Below are 17622 nucleotides of genomic sequence, written 5' to 3'. Positions count from 1 at the left end.
AACTCACAAATAGTAGATTACTATTAAATCTTGGTAAACAAATATTATATGATTAAATGTTTTGAATTCTTTAAATGCATTGTTTTATTGGTATTAAAAAAAGCTCTTGGTAAATCCTTCCTGTCAGGTCAACTGAGAGACCTCTTCTACTAAGCTGTGAATACTCTGAAATCTCTGCCATGTATTTAAGGTTTTCTAAAATTATGAGACTGTCGTTAGTTAGTGGAGGGAATGTCAGGGAGAGAGAAGAGAAAAAGTTTTCCTGCCTATTGGTAGGATGTGTCAAAATCAATCAACAAATGGGATTAAAAAAAATTACACATGCTTCCTCCAAACCCAGCAACGTGGTTCTGATATCAAGGTCCTATACCTTGAGAATCACTATCTCAATGAGCCACTTTTTTTTTTTTGCTGGAAATATGTATTTCAGTCTTCAAGTTGTTGAGATGATCAAAAATTTGAGAACCACAGCAAATCAGGAACATGTATTAAATCAAACTAACTCTTTAATGGTTAGTAAAAAAAATATTCAGATAACATTTTTTTTCTATATTCACTACATATTTTCTTGTGTTATTGGGTAGTCTTTACTCAAACTTGCTATTCATCTTAAATTAACATTTTCAAAATAAATATCTAGGAATAAACTATCTTTCTTAGAATTTTAAACATTTTAAATTATTTTTTTAACAGAGTATGCCATACTTATAGAACAATTTGTATGCTCAAAACTAGTCTCCATCTTAGATTATAAATTTCAGGAGTCTCAGGATTGTGTATGTTTTATGTTCCAACCTCAGCACTGTGTTTGGTATATTGTAGACAATGAATTTTTAAATGAAAGAAGACGTTTATTGGTAAGGAGAGAACTTCACATTTTATTTTGGACTTTATTTACATTTTATGCACATTACAAAATAATCACTTGCTGTATAGAAATTCTGGGATCTTTATCAGGAGGACAACTTAACCTAATTATAGTTTTTAAAACAGAGCCCACCAGGAGATAGCTATTAAATGGAAAAGTATGAAGATAATTCCCAAAGATCTTATTACACTAGGAACAAATAAAAGGCATATAAAATATCATTAAAATATATATTTAACCAATGATCTGTTATGATGAAAAGTCTATTTTCCATAAATACCTACTACTTCATTGCAGAAACATTATTTTCCTCAAACTTGAGTTGTTTTTGTAGAAAAGTAAGCATTAAAGCCATAATACTTATGTGGTAGAAGTAGCCTACTAATACTTTAAAATAGTCAAAGATCATTCTGACTTAAAATATTAGATAATATTTTGAACTTTTATTAAACTATTTTATTAAAACATTATCATGATTATCACAAATTGGTTTTTAGGGAAGATGACCAGAAGCCTGTTGCTAAGTCAAGGAAGAGCTGTTTCTGTCATCAGAGGGGCAGTAAACAAGCAATACAAAATTACAGTTGTATAAACAAGTTAAAGATTAATGGTTCCCACACTGTTTTCCTTTCATTGGCCCCTTTGGTAGGTCAAATGACCCGACCGTGTAGACCACCTACTCACAATCTCACCACACACCCAGACACTAGCTCTAAGTTTTCTTACTCCCTCCCCGCTCAACTTGGTTTTTATCATTTAATGTTACAGGAGAATGAAAAATAGAGGAGTCAGTTACTGAAATGAAGGAAAGAAAAAAGATCTAGCAGCCTCACAGGTGTTCTTTTGCAAGGTGTTAATCATGTACCTAATTTGTGTAAGGCTTCAAATTTAGTTCTAAAAGCAGTGCTAGGAGACTGTAAAAACACTAATTGTACTGTTTCTCCAGATGCCATTTAATTTTTCTTTGCAAATCAATAACATTGATTTATACCAATAAAATGATACAGTAGCAATTGATGTCTATGGTTTGGTATCTATGATACCTATGATTTGAGATTTCTCAGAAACTTAGAACTTCAAAAAAGAGCACTGTTAAATGTAATCTATACTTTCGACCCCACCCTTCTCCTCATCTTTAGTGATGTGTTCTGAAAAGCCAACTGAATCTTTGACCTGAAAAATGACTGTTTTTTTAAATTATGTTCCATATTTTCTAGATTCATTCTCTTCCCTTAAAATCTATCCTCAAAAATAAAAATAAAAATAAAAAATAAAATCTATCCTCTTTCCTTTTTTACAAAGGGAAGTTACTTACCTTTAGCTTTGATTTGTACTTCTCACACTGAAGTTTAAACATGAAATGAAACACTTTTTTACTTAAAGAACATGTGTTTGAAAGTTAAAAAATACCTTAGCACACTGCAATGATTTAATAATTGGAAAGTATTATATTTTATTATTTTATGAACTTTTATCACCTTGCTATACTGCTATACCATTTTGCTTAGAACTCACAGATCTGTTCTTTATGGGAGGTATTTTAAAATACCTTCTTTCCCTGAAAAAAAAAATACCTTCTTTCTGTTATAGCTATTAGGTAATTTTACTAAGCAAGCATTTTTATTCATGTTTCCAAAATGCATTTTCCTCTTAAAGGTAGAGAATTAGCAGCAATTTAGTTTATTTTACAAAGCTCTGTGAGTACTCTAAAAGGTCCCCTTCAAAGGGAGATAAAAACTAAAGGTGATAATGAGTCCATCCAGATGGAAAGAAGAGATACTAAAAGAAAAAAAAGAGTCATAAAACAAAAATATCTCTAGATCAAAAGGTATTTCCTGTTTCTAATCTTAGATTGTCATAGTTTATAGATCATTTTCTCCAAAAACATCTTTTATCTGGTATCTTTCTAACTTACATTTTGAAAAAAAAAAAGAAGTCTGAGTCTATCCATTACAAATATCAAATAGTTTGTAGTACTTCTGCTTTTAGTAGATTTACAAATATCAAACAATTTTTGCTTTGTACCACACAGAAACTGTGTCTTTTTAAAGAATCTTGGAAGTGTTTACAAAATGCCATATGACAAATAGGAACAAAAACATGCTAATAGAGAAACAGTCCAAATCACCAATTTGGGATGTCACAGGAGTATATTCTCTTTGTAGAGGAATCTGACAAACATTCCCCCAGAGGCATAAATGGGCAGAAAAGTGGATGTTACACAAAGAAAAATGAAGTCAACTGGAAGCAGAGTAAAGTGAAGCAAGCCAAGTTAAGCCATTAAGTCAAGAAAAGTATTAGTATAAATATATGTAATATTGAATACCAAAAGGAAAACATTTATTTAATAATAATACAAATGTTTAAAATTAATTTTTCATAGTATCCAATATTTCAGTATTTGCAAAAGGAGAAACATCAACAATTATATAAGGGAATGAATTATTCAAAATCTTGAAATTATGAACTTAATTCCATTATTAAAAAAAGCTCAAAAGCTAGTTTAGTGGGAGGAGGGACAGAATCGTACTTTAGGTCTTATTTACACATCTTTACTATATGTAGATTCTTTCTTTTTTTTTTTAAGATTTTATTTATTTATTCCTGAGAGACACACACAGAGAGAGAGAGAGAGCAGAGACACAGCCACAGGGAGAAGCAGGCTCCATGCAGGACCATGATGCGGGACTCGATCCGGGACTCCAGGACCACCACCTGGGCTGAAGGCTGACACTAAACTGGGAGCCACCCAGGGATCCCCTGTAGATTATTATTTCTATGAATATTTCAATAGAAGTATATATATTATTTATCCCTATTAGCTAAAAAGTTAATATGGAGACATATGAATGTAGGCCACTACATTAAAAATCAGGTATTACATCCAAAAGATGAAAAAATAAATATAATAAATTGGGGGGCAGAAGTTACCTATTATAATTTTAAATTAAATTAAATCTTCTGTATGAGCTATACTTAATTACAGAACTATATCATTTATCTATAATTAATAGATAACTCACAGCAATAAAAGAAAAGTTAGAGCACATCAGAAACATTTAAAAACTTTTAAAAATCACTATCTAAGGAAAACAACTCATAAAATATGAACTATTTTTTCTAGTTTCTGTTTATGCAGTTTATCATTATTCTTGATTTTGGTTTTGTTATGTCATCACTGTTTGCTTTTATATACTTGTAATTATGTAACTAGTCTTTCCTTTTTCTCTAAAACATCTATCATAAGTATTTTTCATATTAGCATGAATGACCACAGAACCACTTTTAGTGATAACATAACCATGTGAATATAGCATATTATACTTATTCTCCTATTAATAAATACGCTTTTGCTTCTTAATATTCATGTAAGATTTTAGTTTGGTATGACTCCACGACCAGCTTAAAATAGAAGGATATGGGGTACCTGGGTGGCTCAGTGGCTGAGCATCTGCCTTTGGCTCAAGTCGTGATCCCAGAGTCCTGGGATCGAGTCCCACATCAGGCTCCCTGGAGGGGAGCCTGCTTTTCCTTCTGCCTATGTCTCTGCCTCTCTCTCTCTGTGTCTCTTGTGAATAAATACATAAAATCCTTTAAAAAAAAGAAGGATATAATTAAATATGTTCTAAGTTACATATTATGCAGATTATTCTAGATGCTATTTTGAGAAGAAACAATAAGAATGAAACCTGTTAGGTTGCTAACTGCAAACATCCAAGTGAGAAATGATGGCGCAGACTAGATTCACCACAGCAAAAGGTTGAGAAGTGATCATTTATGAAATAAATATTGATGGCATAGCCAATTACTTTTGTAGATGGATTCGATCAAGTGTAAGAGAAATAGAGAAGTCAAAAATGACTCCACAGTTTGAGCAAATGGAGAGAAGATGCCATCCACTGAGATGCACACCATGTGAAAGCTGAATTTTCCAGGGAGGTGTGGGTTGGAGTGGGTTGGTGTAGGTGCAGTGGTAAGGTCAGAAGTTCAGTTCAAAAAAATATCAATTTAACATCCAAGAGAATATTTAAAGGAAGGCTTGAATATGTGAATCTGAAATTCAGGAAGCATGTGTGGACTAGAAATATAACCACTGGAGAACCACTGGAATATAAATGGCTTGTAAAATTCTGAGATCATCCAAGAAGAAAGACTAGATAGGGCTGAGTTCTAAAGACTGTGCTTGGGGCCTCCAGCAATATAAGGTGGGGCAGGACAAGAGAACCAGGTGGAGGCCTCAGTGAATGGAGAAAATTCAAGAGTATAATGCCTGGCAATTAATAAGCAAATGTACAGGGGCACCAACATGGCTCAGTCTGTTAAGCGACTGACTCTTGATTTCAGCTTAGGCCATGATCTCAGAGTTGTGAGATCGAGCCAGCCTGTGCTTCCCTCCTTCTCGCTCTCCCTCTGCCTGACCTCCCACCCTGGACCCCTGTGCCCATACACATGCACACTCTTTCTCTCTCTCAAATACGTAAATTAATATTAAAAAACCCACAAATATACCAAAACCCCCCATAAAGTATACTAAAAATAAGGAGTGATCAATTTAATCAAATGCTCTATATCAGTCAAAGCAAGGTAAAAGCTGAGAGCCAACTGTTGAATCCAGCAACATGGTAGACATTTAAAATATTGTCACTTATCCATTATAAAGTTAAACATGCTTGATAAAGACAAGTAGAAGACAGTAGAACATTTTTTAAAGGGGCAAAAAAATTCATCTTTGGGTGGCCCTGCCACCGAAAGAAAGGGAGAAGCCCACAGGCAACTCTTTGCAAGGATATTACTGAATTGGAAAAGAAAGGATGCAGAAGTTTGGGCCAATTGTTACAAAGAGTAATTTTCAGTTTGTTTCTCTTAAGACCCGTGGAAACAATAGCATGTTGCTATGCAGATGAGAAAGATTAGAGGGAAAGTTGATGATTTAGGAGAGAAAGTGGAGCAGCAATGGAGCGATGGATGTAGTGGAGTAGGTTAGAGCAGGAGGCATCGACTTCAAGCAGGAGCATGGAGAATTCACCTTTGTTGATGGCAAAAAAGCAGAGAATAGCTAAAAGGAAGATAAATGTGTTGTTGACAGCTGGCGGGAGTTCATTTCTGGTTGCTTTTATGTTCTCACTGAAATACTCATCAAAATCATCAGCTAAAAGTGAGGCTAGGGAAAGAGTTGTTTTGGGTTTGAGAATTGCGGTCCCAATTTGAAGTTAATAGAGCCCACCTAGTGAGAGATTTCATCCTGCTATTTTCTGTTACCCACGTTATTAATGAATGGTGCCATGTGTCTTTTCATTATTGTTTTTCAAAAAAAAATGAGTGTTAAAATGGATCTCCTTCACCTACTCTCTCATGGGCTTGATTCTCTGAACTGATTTTGTAATGCTTAGAGCATATATATATGTTTATATATATATATATATAATATATATATTTATGAGCTATATAACTGAGCTATATAACCATATATATGGTTAACAATCAGAAGAGCATTTAATTCCTTTGAAGTTTGTAAGGCAAGGTAGGAGTTGGGGAGATTCCTAGAAAATATGCAGAAATGGAATCTTGCCAAGTGTCTTAATTTATTCCCTAATTCATTGTTTCTATGTGTGTGTATGAGAAGGATACAAGTCACAAGTGTATGACACTCATACATAACTGAATACTTTCTTTGGGACAAAGTTTCAATCTATTCATCTATATGATTTTACAAAGCAGAATCATTCGAGAACTCAATGAATTCCTACTTCGGTTGGAAGTATACTGACCTCTGGAGTAGAGGTGAGGCATGGTATTTCTCTAGTGGGAAACAGGATTAAGGTAGTCTTCATTTTAGTCTTACAAGGCTCCTTCAAAGCATATGATATTAAGTAGAAATTCAGTTCATGGAGCATGGGGACAAGCGGTCGTTTGATACTTATTCATCAATTTGCTCTTAACTTTCACAAAAATTAAATTTAGAAGTTACAATTTTCCTCCTTTAATTTAAAATACCGGGGTAGTTTGAGCAAAATATGGTCACAACTTACATTTTGTGCCAAGTGTTAATATTTATTTTATCCAAGGGAGTTTCCTTAGCCAATATTAAAGAGCACATATGGTTCTTTTCTGTGGAAAATACTTAATATATGTTTTTAGAAATTTGAAAATAATAACAATAAAAGTAATCTATCAATCGTGTGTTTCCATGTGCTCAGACACACACACACAAACAAAACACAAAGTTTTATTTTCTTAGATTTTATCCAGCAGTTGTAAAACATATTTCATTTAATTTTGGAATTATTTGTTCTACTATTTTGATTCATTAGTTTTCTTAGTTGTTTTAATCTTCTTACCTCATTTCTTTATTCAAAAAAGTAATAATAAGTAATTTTAAGTTGCCAAGATAAGCTAAGTCATAACCACTGTTTTTAGTACTTAATTTATTAAATATATAAAACACATTTACTCATTATAATTAGGTTGCAAATAGTGTATATATACAAAACCAAGTATTTCAAGTTATCAAAGGTAAACTTTAATAAAAGACAAATTAGAATTACAAGATTTTTTACAGCACATTTTGCCATTGTTTTAACTTTTCATTTTCAAACATGCCATATTTTTTTATCTCCAGATGTGCAGAACTGTGAAGACCATATTGAGTGGTATCATCATTTTTATTCCAGTTTCACTTCATCAAATTTCATAGATAGCAATGGAAAGAAAGAGAATTCAACTCAGAGGGACAAGACCTTAAAAGATTGAGTATAATAATTTAGATTCAATATAATGGGAGCATCTTCAAAGAAGTACCTTCTATGCATAATAAAATATGAAATAGTTATGACCTTCCAAAGTCCTCTGGATAAGAGATTCCCCCATGCATCTTAGAAACTTACCTCCTTTATTTGAATGGCACCAAAAATTCCACGAATTTTTTTAGAATCTAAAACATATTTCTTTGTAATGAATGAGTATTTCTATCTATTAAGTCAGTGCATTGCTTCAGGAACTTAAATGTAAGAGGGCTTAAGTGTTTAAGGAAAACACATGTAAATAAATTTTAAATATATGCACTTTGGGAAAAAGTTTATAGCAAGTAATAATGGCAGAAAGTAGTTTAGGAATAAATGCGATACTCAATCACGCATAACAGATTGTAAAATTCTCTTAGCAAGACTCTATGCCTCATTCTGCTTACCATATCCTGGATGCTTTTTTTGATCACTTCTTTCCATATAAGATCGTACTGGGACAAATGCTGGAATCCATAAAGGCAGCCTAAAATGGATCAGGAAAGGAAAAAAAAAAGGAGAAGAAAGAAAGAGAGAAAGAAGAAAAGAAAGGAAGCTCATACACTATTTACAGTAATAAATGTAGATCGGTGACTAATCAGATAAACACTAAAAAAAATCACATTTTCATTTCTATAATTTGATTTAGAATATTATAAAATCTTAAATTCTTCATTTTCACAAGCAATATAAGGATTGTTATTTTGATCTTTACTCTCACAAGATCTATAAGGAAAGATTATTTTCACAGAGTGTCTGAATATGTGTTCTTCCTTACTGGTGAAAAATAATACATTAACTGCTAGAAATAAATAGAAAAACAGAAAATATTGTGAATAAGATCACGTAGCCTTGAACATTGAACATTGAATTCTTAGACATTTTGATTTGATATCCTAGATGTAAATTTAAATAGAAAAGATACCAGTAGTTTAGTATATGTAATAGAAACTATTTGGAAAAAAAAATGTTAAAGGATTATTATCCTGTGAATTTTCATGACATGACCTTCTCCCTAGTTATCCCAGATACATCTCCTTGAGAATAATTAAAATGTTGCAGGAAGAGTGTAAAAGGAAAATAAAAACCAATACTCAAACTATATTGCAAATATGAATTTTCAAGAAGATACTAGGTTTGAGAGTGAAGCATTGCTGAGGAAGAAATTAGTTTTTAATTTTTTTACCACCCATTTACCAATCAAGATTCAAGCACTGTGAACCAGGCAATGACAGGAAGTCTTAGTTTGACAGGAAGAAATCAGCAGACCCTCTGAATCCTGGTTGTTCCAGGAAAAGTACCAGGCAAGGAATCTGTCAGGTAGATGTGCTAATTTCACTTCTCTGGGTTTGGCCTGCAGGAGTGAATGTGTCAATTAGTTTGATTAGAAAGCTGAAGACAAGGAACTCTTGTCCAATTCTCCATTTGGGACACTTGGAAAGGACTCCTCTATGGAAAGGACCCTGTGCCAGCTTAAGGGACAGCATTATAGTTATGGGAATGGGGAAAAAGCCACAGAGAAATAAATTATGGAATTAGCTTCCAAGTTCATCTTGGTCCCTATGTGGCAAGAAAGAACATTCCACGGTGGATGGATTGCCTGGAGCAAGGATCCATATGGAAGAATGGCAAAGTCTGCAACACATGAAGGGCTAGGTAACTGGGAGCCATTGGTGAAGCAGAAAAAAAATTAATTTTGTGTTCATCAGCCCCCAGCCCCAGATATCAGGAAAAAATGCCAGGAGCAGAAGATCCAAAGTAAGGACCAGGCCAACCAAATACTGTGGCAGACACAGAACACATACCCTACAGGGGACTGAAATCCAGTATCTGATGGATGAATCCAAAGACTCTCCTTTTTTTCCTTGTATATATCTAAAGATTCTAAATTGGACCCATCCCTGAACTCAACTTAATACCATCCTTGAAAATACCAAGTGCATGGAGAGAATGGAAATAACAGTCAGGATTTCAGTTTCTAAGGACTGAGGATTTTCTTAGAAGACTGTTAAAATTATTGGATTGGAATAAACCAAATTGAACTAACAGTAGCCTTTTATTTCCAACTAATCATAAAAGAAGTCAGAACTATTATAGATTAAGCAAAACAAAGAAAAAAATTTTGTTGTTCTTCTGGGCATCAACAGTGGCATCTCTGTGACACAAATAGCAAATAGCATTAAAAAAGTGTCAATATTGCAAACATTAAAGATTGCTAAAATACTCTAGGGGAATCAGAAAGGAGAACTAGAGTAACAATCATCAGGTTTCTTGGCTAAACTAAGAACTGTTTTAAGTATTTTGCATACATACTTTTTTTTTTTTTTTAGATTTTCTTTACCCATTTTACAACTGAGGCTGAAAAAGTATAAGTAAAGTACTTGGTCTCAAACTTCAAAACACTGACCCTAATATTTTTTTTTACAAACTGTTCTGCTAAGAGATGAAATGGTACCAATCACCAATTTTATTTATATTCGTATTTTAATTGCTATATTTATATTGTTATTTAAATATCTGTACTTGTATTGTTCAAGGTAAGGGTTTAGTTATTTGTAGAATATTTTTCTGTAATAAAATATGGTTGGAATCAGGTATTTCTGCCTATTATTTGATTCAAAATAAGTAGATGAGTATAGGCACGAGAAGTTGAGATTATAATTTGTTAGGAAAAGATAGTTGTAATTATTTTAAAACTACAGGACTATAAAACTGACTTTTATAAAAATTTTATAAAAGCAAAAAACACATTTATCTCTCCCCCCCCCCCCAGATTATAAGATAACGATATTGGACGTTGGAGAAATGAACTGAATTTATTTGGGAGAGCTTCAAATCCCTACAGTATTAGGAAAATAATACAATAAGCACATCAAATTTGCAATAGTATAAATTCAATACGCAGGGTGCATGATGAGAATGAAAATAATTCCTATTAATAGGTTCTACATTAGTGGGGCTTTTGGGTGGCTCAGTCATGATCTCAGAGTGATGGGATTGGGCCACTTTGTACCCTGCACTCAGAGTCTGCAGAGTCTGCTTGTCCCTCTCCCTCTGCTTCTCCTCCTAGTCTTTCTCTCTTGCTCTCTCTCTGCTACAAATAAATAAATAAATAAATAAATAAATAAATAAATAAATAAATAAAATCTTTAAAAATGATTCTACATTAATAAATTCTAATAATTTATATTAATAAATTCTATGAAGATTAATGAAAGGTCTATTAAGATTGATCTTAATAGGAGATTTAAGACCTCACAAACCAGCTTGCAATATACTCTTCATTCAAAGAGTCCTATCTCATCACTAGAAAGTTTCCTTAAGGGGCCATGCTAGCTCATCCCAAAGTTACCTGTTAACATATGTACATACATAGTTTCAAAATAGTAGGAACCAATAAAAGCATTCTATTATAATCATAATTATGAGTATAGCTAGCATATATAGGTTTAGGAGCAAACACAAATTATTCATTGAATATTTAACTAAGTTTATGGAAATAGGAGTACCCAGGCATATTTTAAACAGGTTAAAATGGATTCAGAGTGAAATGGACATAGGTCAATGCTTCTCTGGGAAAAGTAAATCATTTTGGGTAAACGAGTGTCTCCTGTAGATTTCCTATTAGTTTTTATTGTATTCAGTGCATATATTAAGCTACTGTTATTGATAACTTTCAAATCTCAAAGGTAAGGTACAAGCTGAATTATTTTAGAGTATATAAAATTTGTCTTATAAAAAGTTAATAGAAGACAGTGTTGAGATTTCTCAGAGTTAGGGCTTTTGGAAGTTAAGTCATCTGAAAACAAAATTGAAATGTATTATGAAAACTATTATTTTTTTTAGAAGAGTGGGTATTCAATAGCATAGCTGGAATAAACAAGATAATATTAGGGAAAAAAAAAACCTAGTAGCTGTGCAGTAACTTGCAGTTAGTTAGTTCAAAAAGATTATTTTCCAACATCAAGTATATTTACTTTTTAATTCTTTTGTAAAAGTAAAGAGACCTGATTCCACGTGAAAGAGATTAGGTAGCAAAATATTGTTCCTACTCTAATTTGAACTCTAAGGTAAGTAAAAAGTAAAGTGTATACATTTTTATTGAGGCTTCGGAAACTGAGTTCAAGTTGTGATTTAGTTAGGGCTTGGGGTAGCCTGGAGTAAGCAACTTAACCTTTCTGTGTCAAGGTCAACAAAACAAAAGTGTTGAATTAGGTTATTGCCAAAGTTGCTCCCAACGTTAAATGTCTCTGACTCTGAGACTTCCAAAAGTCTGGAAAATAATATAAAAATTCAGCTAAATTATTTACCAGTGAAAGCAGTTATATAAGATAAAGGATTTCACTAAAGAAGATTTCTAAGTCTTCTGTCATTTGCTTATGGCAGGGCGTGTGCATTAATGGTGACCCAGCAAAATTTAATTTAATCCTCTCAGACAAACATGGGAAACAAAGTGCCAAATAATTTCCCCATCTCATTTACTGAAATTTCATCCAGATGTACAGTACAGACAGTTCAACTCTGGCTGTGCAGAGAGCAGTTCGTGATGAGAATGGCATAGGCCCTATGGCCCAACCCTTCACATGACAGCCTGGCATAGTGCGTGAATGTTGTCTTACCCTTTACTGTAGTCATATTCACAATAATACTTAAATGGAAAGGAATCTGAAACTGTCTCTTTCTCTTACACACACATACACATACACACAGCTTTGCTTCCAATGATTCAAATTCTTCTGCAATATTTAGAGCCATTTCAGCAAAAAAAAAATATGAATTATCCCATTTACCATCATTAGAAATTAGATAAATGTCACTCATATAAATGACCAAAAAGTAGAATTAAAGACATTTGTGTTCATTATTATTACATCAAGCAAGCCATAATGATTTGATTCTCTGAGAAACTGTTCAGTAATTTATTGAGAATTCACTATAGTCGATACCCTGTTCGAGGCTACAACAAAGAATTACCTATATTTACTACCTTGTTATGAGTATATTAAAGTGAAATTGGATTTAAAAAAGAATTAAAGTGGTAGTTATAAATTAAAAACTGAGAACTAAGAGTATAGCATATTTGGATTCTACTGCCTTGATTGGTAATAAAGCACCAGAAATTTTACCACCCCTGCTTTTATACAATTAGCACAAATGTTAACACAGTGAAATAGGTAATTTATGTCATAGAATTATTTTTATTTTTTTTAAAGATTTTACTTATTTATTCATGAGTGACAGAGAGAGAGAGGGAGAGAGGGAGGCAGAGACACAGACAGAGGTAGAAGCAGGCTCCATGCAGGGAGCCTGATGTGGGATTCGATCCCGGGACGCCAGGATCACACCAGGGACCAAGGTAGGCACCAAACCACTGAGCCATCCCATATGCCATAGAATTATTATGAAAATATTTTTATCTCATCACACCCACTGAAGGGATATGGGGACTCCAACCTCAAGATATCTACCATCTGTATATTCAGAATGATTGCCAAGGAGGAAGGACATGCTTCTAAATCGGATCGACCACAGGATTCTATGTTAAATCAGTAAACAAATAAAGGGACTCATTGATATTTTAATAGTAATTATCAATCACAGAGGTGTGATGCTGGAAGAGGTCATCAGAATATGTGACCACTGGTTGACCTACAAGCTGGACACCAGCAACCAAAGACTCCTCACTTTTTCCTCTGTCTTGGGAGTATGCATTCTGCTTTCCATTTCCACAGTGGGAGCTGTTCCAAGGATATAGCCTTGAAAGAGTAAGGTATTGTTGAGACAAGCTAGATGGTGTATGTGACTAATTAGGCTCCTATATAAATTTTTAAGATTCTGGTGGTAGATGTGGAGATCTATTCATCTTGCGGCCATTCAAGATAAGCCTTATAAGTAAGTTTTATCACTTACTAAAATTCAGTAATTCTATTAATTTAATTGTTTATTTCATTTTATCGAAGTTTTGCATCTGAACTTGAGCACAAATCTATTTAATATTTTTCATGATGAAATGGAAAGTTCACAGAAGCACTTTTGCACATTGAAGTATGATGGTTTTCTTGAGGAAAAGCACTTGCACAGTTGAGTTGTGAACTGAACAATTTCTTTTTTAAAAGGAACACCATTTTTACTTCAGAGTATAGCAGAAAACAATGGCTACTGAGATTTGCATATTTGGCAGACATTTTCTCAGAAATGAATGAAGTAGGCCTCTAATGTTTAAGAAAACAACTGGCAACCAATGGCAAAACTCAAGCTTTTAAGTGAAAACTCAAGGTTTTAGAAGATTCCCATCCGTTATCATAAGCTTGACAGTGTCCCAATATTTCAAGACTTGTCTGATGAGTTTGGTAGCAATAGTAATAAACATGATACTGAATAGTAAAATACATAAAGTACTACCCAGGTACTGAACAGAACATATGTAAAAATCTAAAGATCTCCTTAAATTGGTCAATCAATGTTTTGTGTCTATTACATATTTATTTCATATATAACTATGAATCTATTTTGTACATTAGTTTTATTTTGCATTTTTAAATAACGTTAAAAATTGAAAGAGGTTTTTACAATGGAAAATACATTAAATAATCTGAGTATAATTGTGGACTTGACAATAAGCTGGAGAGTCAAAGATTATTTGAAACCTGTCAATAGGGATGACTGGGTGGCTCAGTGGTTGAGGATCTGCCTTTGGCTCAGTGCGTGATCCTGGAGCCCCAGGATCGAGTCCCACATCGGGCTTCATGCATGGAGCTTGTTCTCCCTCTGCCTGTACCTGTGCCTCTCTTTCTCTCTCTTTCTCTCTCTCTGTCTCTTGTTCTCTTAAAAAAAAAAAAGAAAAAAAAAAGAAAAAGAAAGAAAGAAAGAAAAGAAGCCTGTCAATATGTGTCAGAATTTGAGTTGGATTTTATCCCATGGAAGTTTAAAAACTACAATTGTAGAAACCCAGTACAGGAAGGGACCCAAGGGGCTTTTTGGTTCTCTTCTCTCACTTTATGACTGAGGAGTCTAAGGACGTTTGGATAACTCATTTGAGATTACACAATTTGTAGCAGAGTGATGACTAGAAAGTAGTATTCTGACATGGACCCAAAGCTAATTCATTTCCAGTCCAGCATCTGCCTTCCTAGAAGTTATTCACTGCTCCACGCTTCCCACTACATTCAAGTACCCCAAATACTTCTTTTTTTAGATTTCCATACCTTTTCACAGTGAGTCTGTGGGTCAAACACCAGCTCAGCATTGATAGTGTTGCCATCTTTAGGCAGGAGGGTTATCCAACTATTTGTATTAGAATGTGGTGCTATTTTGTTGCTTTTTAAAAGAACAGAATTAAAAAAAAAAAAAAGACCAAAGTACTACAACTAGTAATTAAAATCATTGGCCCAGAAAATTAGTTCATTTGAAGTAAAGTCAGGAGTTTCTTGCAATTTTCAATATATAGCATCAGAGTGTTCACTCTGTTCAAAAAGTATTCAATGAATTCTTGTGTAATTGAATTGAACAGAAGTGAATTAAAATGAATTGAATTGAGAAGTGAGCTACCCACACTGGAAATTGTGGTAACTCCTTGAGGCCGTTAGGAGGCAATGCAATTCAGAACATTAATTTCTATGAAACCACAAATGATGACTTTTTTCCAGCCTTGAGTTCCATTTTAGTGTTGAAATTCAAACCCATGTTGTACTTAACATTCCAGAAGATGAGAATATATCATTATCAATTTTTTTCCTTCACTAGGTTAGGTAAGAAGATAATGTACTCTTTATTTTGAATGAAAATATTCATGGCTGAGACTACAGTAGGTTTATTGTGGGAGGAGGGTGAGGGATGTGAATGTGAATAGTCTGGGAAAGACCTTGAGAATGTCCTTGCCATCCAAGAAAGATAACTATCTTCCTTTTTACAGTATTCTCCAGAAATGGGAAAAGCCTACCATGGTCGGAATTCCCTATAAACAAAGAAACAAACAAAACCCTGCCTGCTGTTGATCTTGAAATGTTATATACAACGCAGATGGTGGTAATGAAAGATGCAGTTGAATGCTTCTCTATTATTGAAAAGTTTTAAACTGTTTAATTGCTGTACTATTTCATTTCATCCCCTTCTGCCATTTTAATAATATTTCTAAGACAAACAAAGAAATGTCTATAATAAATTATTGCAGGAGTATACTCAGTTTTCTCAAGCACAAATCTGATGAGAATGGAACTTTAATGATTCTGACTCTGTCTATTCAGTCGTAGATGGAACCATTAGATCAACAAAGCCAGCTGTTTTTAAGTTCCATTAGGAGCCAGTATTAAAATAAAAGTAAATATTAAGTCTGAACTTACTTCTATTTTACAAATATTGTCATTGATTTTTAAAAATACTTTGCCTGATTTATCTTTTCAATTTCAACTTCTTCAACTTGATTGTAAAATATTTTTTCTTCTCATTTTGTGTGTCAAATAGAACGTGTTTCTCCCCGGAAATAAGATTCTTTGAGCTACCCTCATGACTTCAGCCACCACATCTTCCTTTCGAGGACTCCAAAATATCCTAAAGAAGTGTTGGGGTAGGACCACAGGGATATTTTCTACAAATTTACTCAAGTATTTTATGAAAGTTCTGTATGAAATCTTGCTACTTGAGTAGGCTCCTCAGAATTTGATATGGTCCAAAATAGTTGGGTGGATGGAGATTTATACTCCTATCAGATAAAATTGAGAAACCAGAAAAGGTTGGATAGACTTTCTCAAAAGTCAGCTTATATTTAACAACAATGCAGAGAATGGGGAAGGTGTACATATTGAGAACTTACTATTGCCACATAGTTCACACATATTAACACATATGAAGTGAGCATTAACACAATTTCATTTTAAAATTCTACTCTTGGGAAAGTTAAGTAATATCTTCAAAGCTCCCTGTCATTAATCAACAAAGTGAACATTCAAATGATTTTTTTATCTTCTATTCATGTCTGTATTGTTTTCTCTACTCATTTCTCAGTTGTTCTTATAGTCTCGAAAGATTCTCTTAGCCCATTGGATTTGGTAACTACCTGTTCACCAGCAGTAGTGGAGTCCGTACTAACCCTAACCCTAACCCTAGTCTAAATTTCACTTTCTTTGGTCAAGATGCATTTTTCTCTACCTCTTTACATGTGGGAAAACACACAGAGAGAGACCCATTAAAAATAACATGGGAGCATATTGGAATCATAATTATTCCAGCACTGCCATCAGAATCCGACTGACTAAATAATGAAATTATTCTATATGTTCAGGTGGAAAGAGGATGGAGAATATTGCTCCACCATGCAGACGTCCTAATCTTGATGACCCAGAGTAAGGGAGACCAGCAATCGCCTGAAGATAACCAAATGCCACACAGCTTTTGAAAGAGAATTGTCAGCTTCTCTATCACTTGAAGATAAGACATGGGATTATAAGATTTATCATGAAGAGATATTTTTACAAGTAGTTTTTTAATGAAGCTCTATTTTTCAATCCATTCTTCTCTTCTTCCTCAGAAAGACAAAAAACAAACATTTCCTAGCCATACTAGTAAGATCATCATAGCTAGTGAATTTTCTGAGAAGAAGAGAATATATATAAATAAAACTTTAAATATATATGAAACATATTTTATAAATACACTAAATTCTCTATCATCTACCTATTTCTCATAGGAATTCAGAATAGAGAGCAAGGCAATATCAGTAAAGGTATTACTTAAATAAAACAAATTGTTTAGAAGTCATGCTTCTGTCCTGACTATAGGGGGAGTATATTTCTACCTAGTTGATCATTTTTTTTTTTCAAATTCCACTGGAGATGATGGATTCAGTGTGCCTAATAAGGAATGTCCTTACTCAAAGCGATAGTAACGTCACAGCCATTCCATTGTTTCTGGGCAATGTCTATTTTAACTCAGCACATTTTAAAATCAGCAATTATTGCAAAGGAAATCAGTATTGTTCAT

This window comes from Nyctereutes procyonoides, unplaced genomic scaffold (genome assembly GCF_905146905.1).
Source record: "Nyctereutes procyonoides isolate TBG_1078 unplaced genomic scaffold, NYPRO_anot_genome, whole genome shotgun sequence".
Taxonomy (NCBI): domain Eukaryota; kingdom Metazoa; phylum Chordata; class Mammalia; order Carnivora; family Canidae; genus Nyctereutes; species Nyctereutes procyonoides.
The sequence above is the reverse complement of the archived record's forward strand: the minus strand, read 5'-3'. Positions refer to the sequence as shown.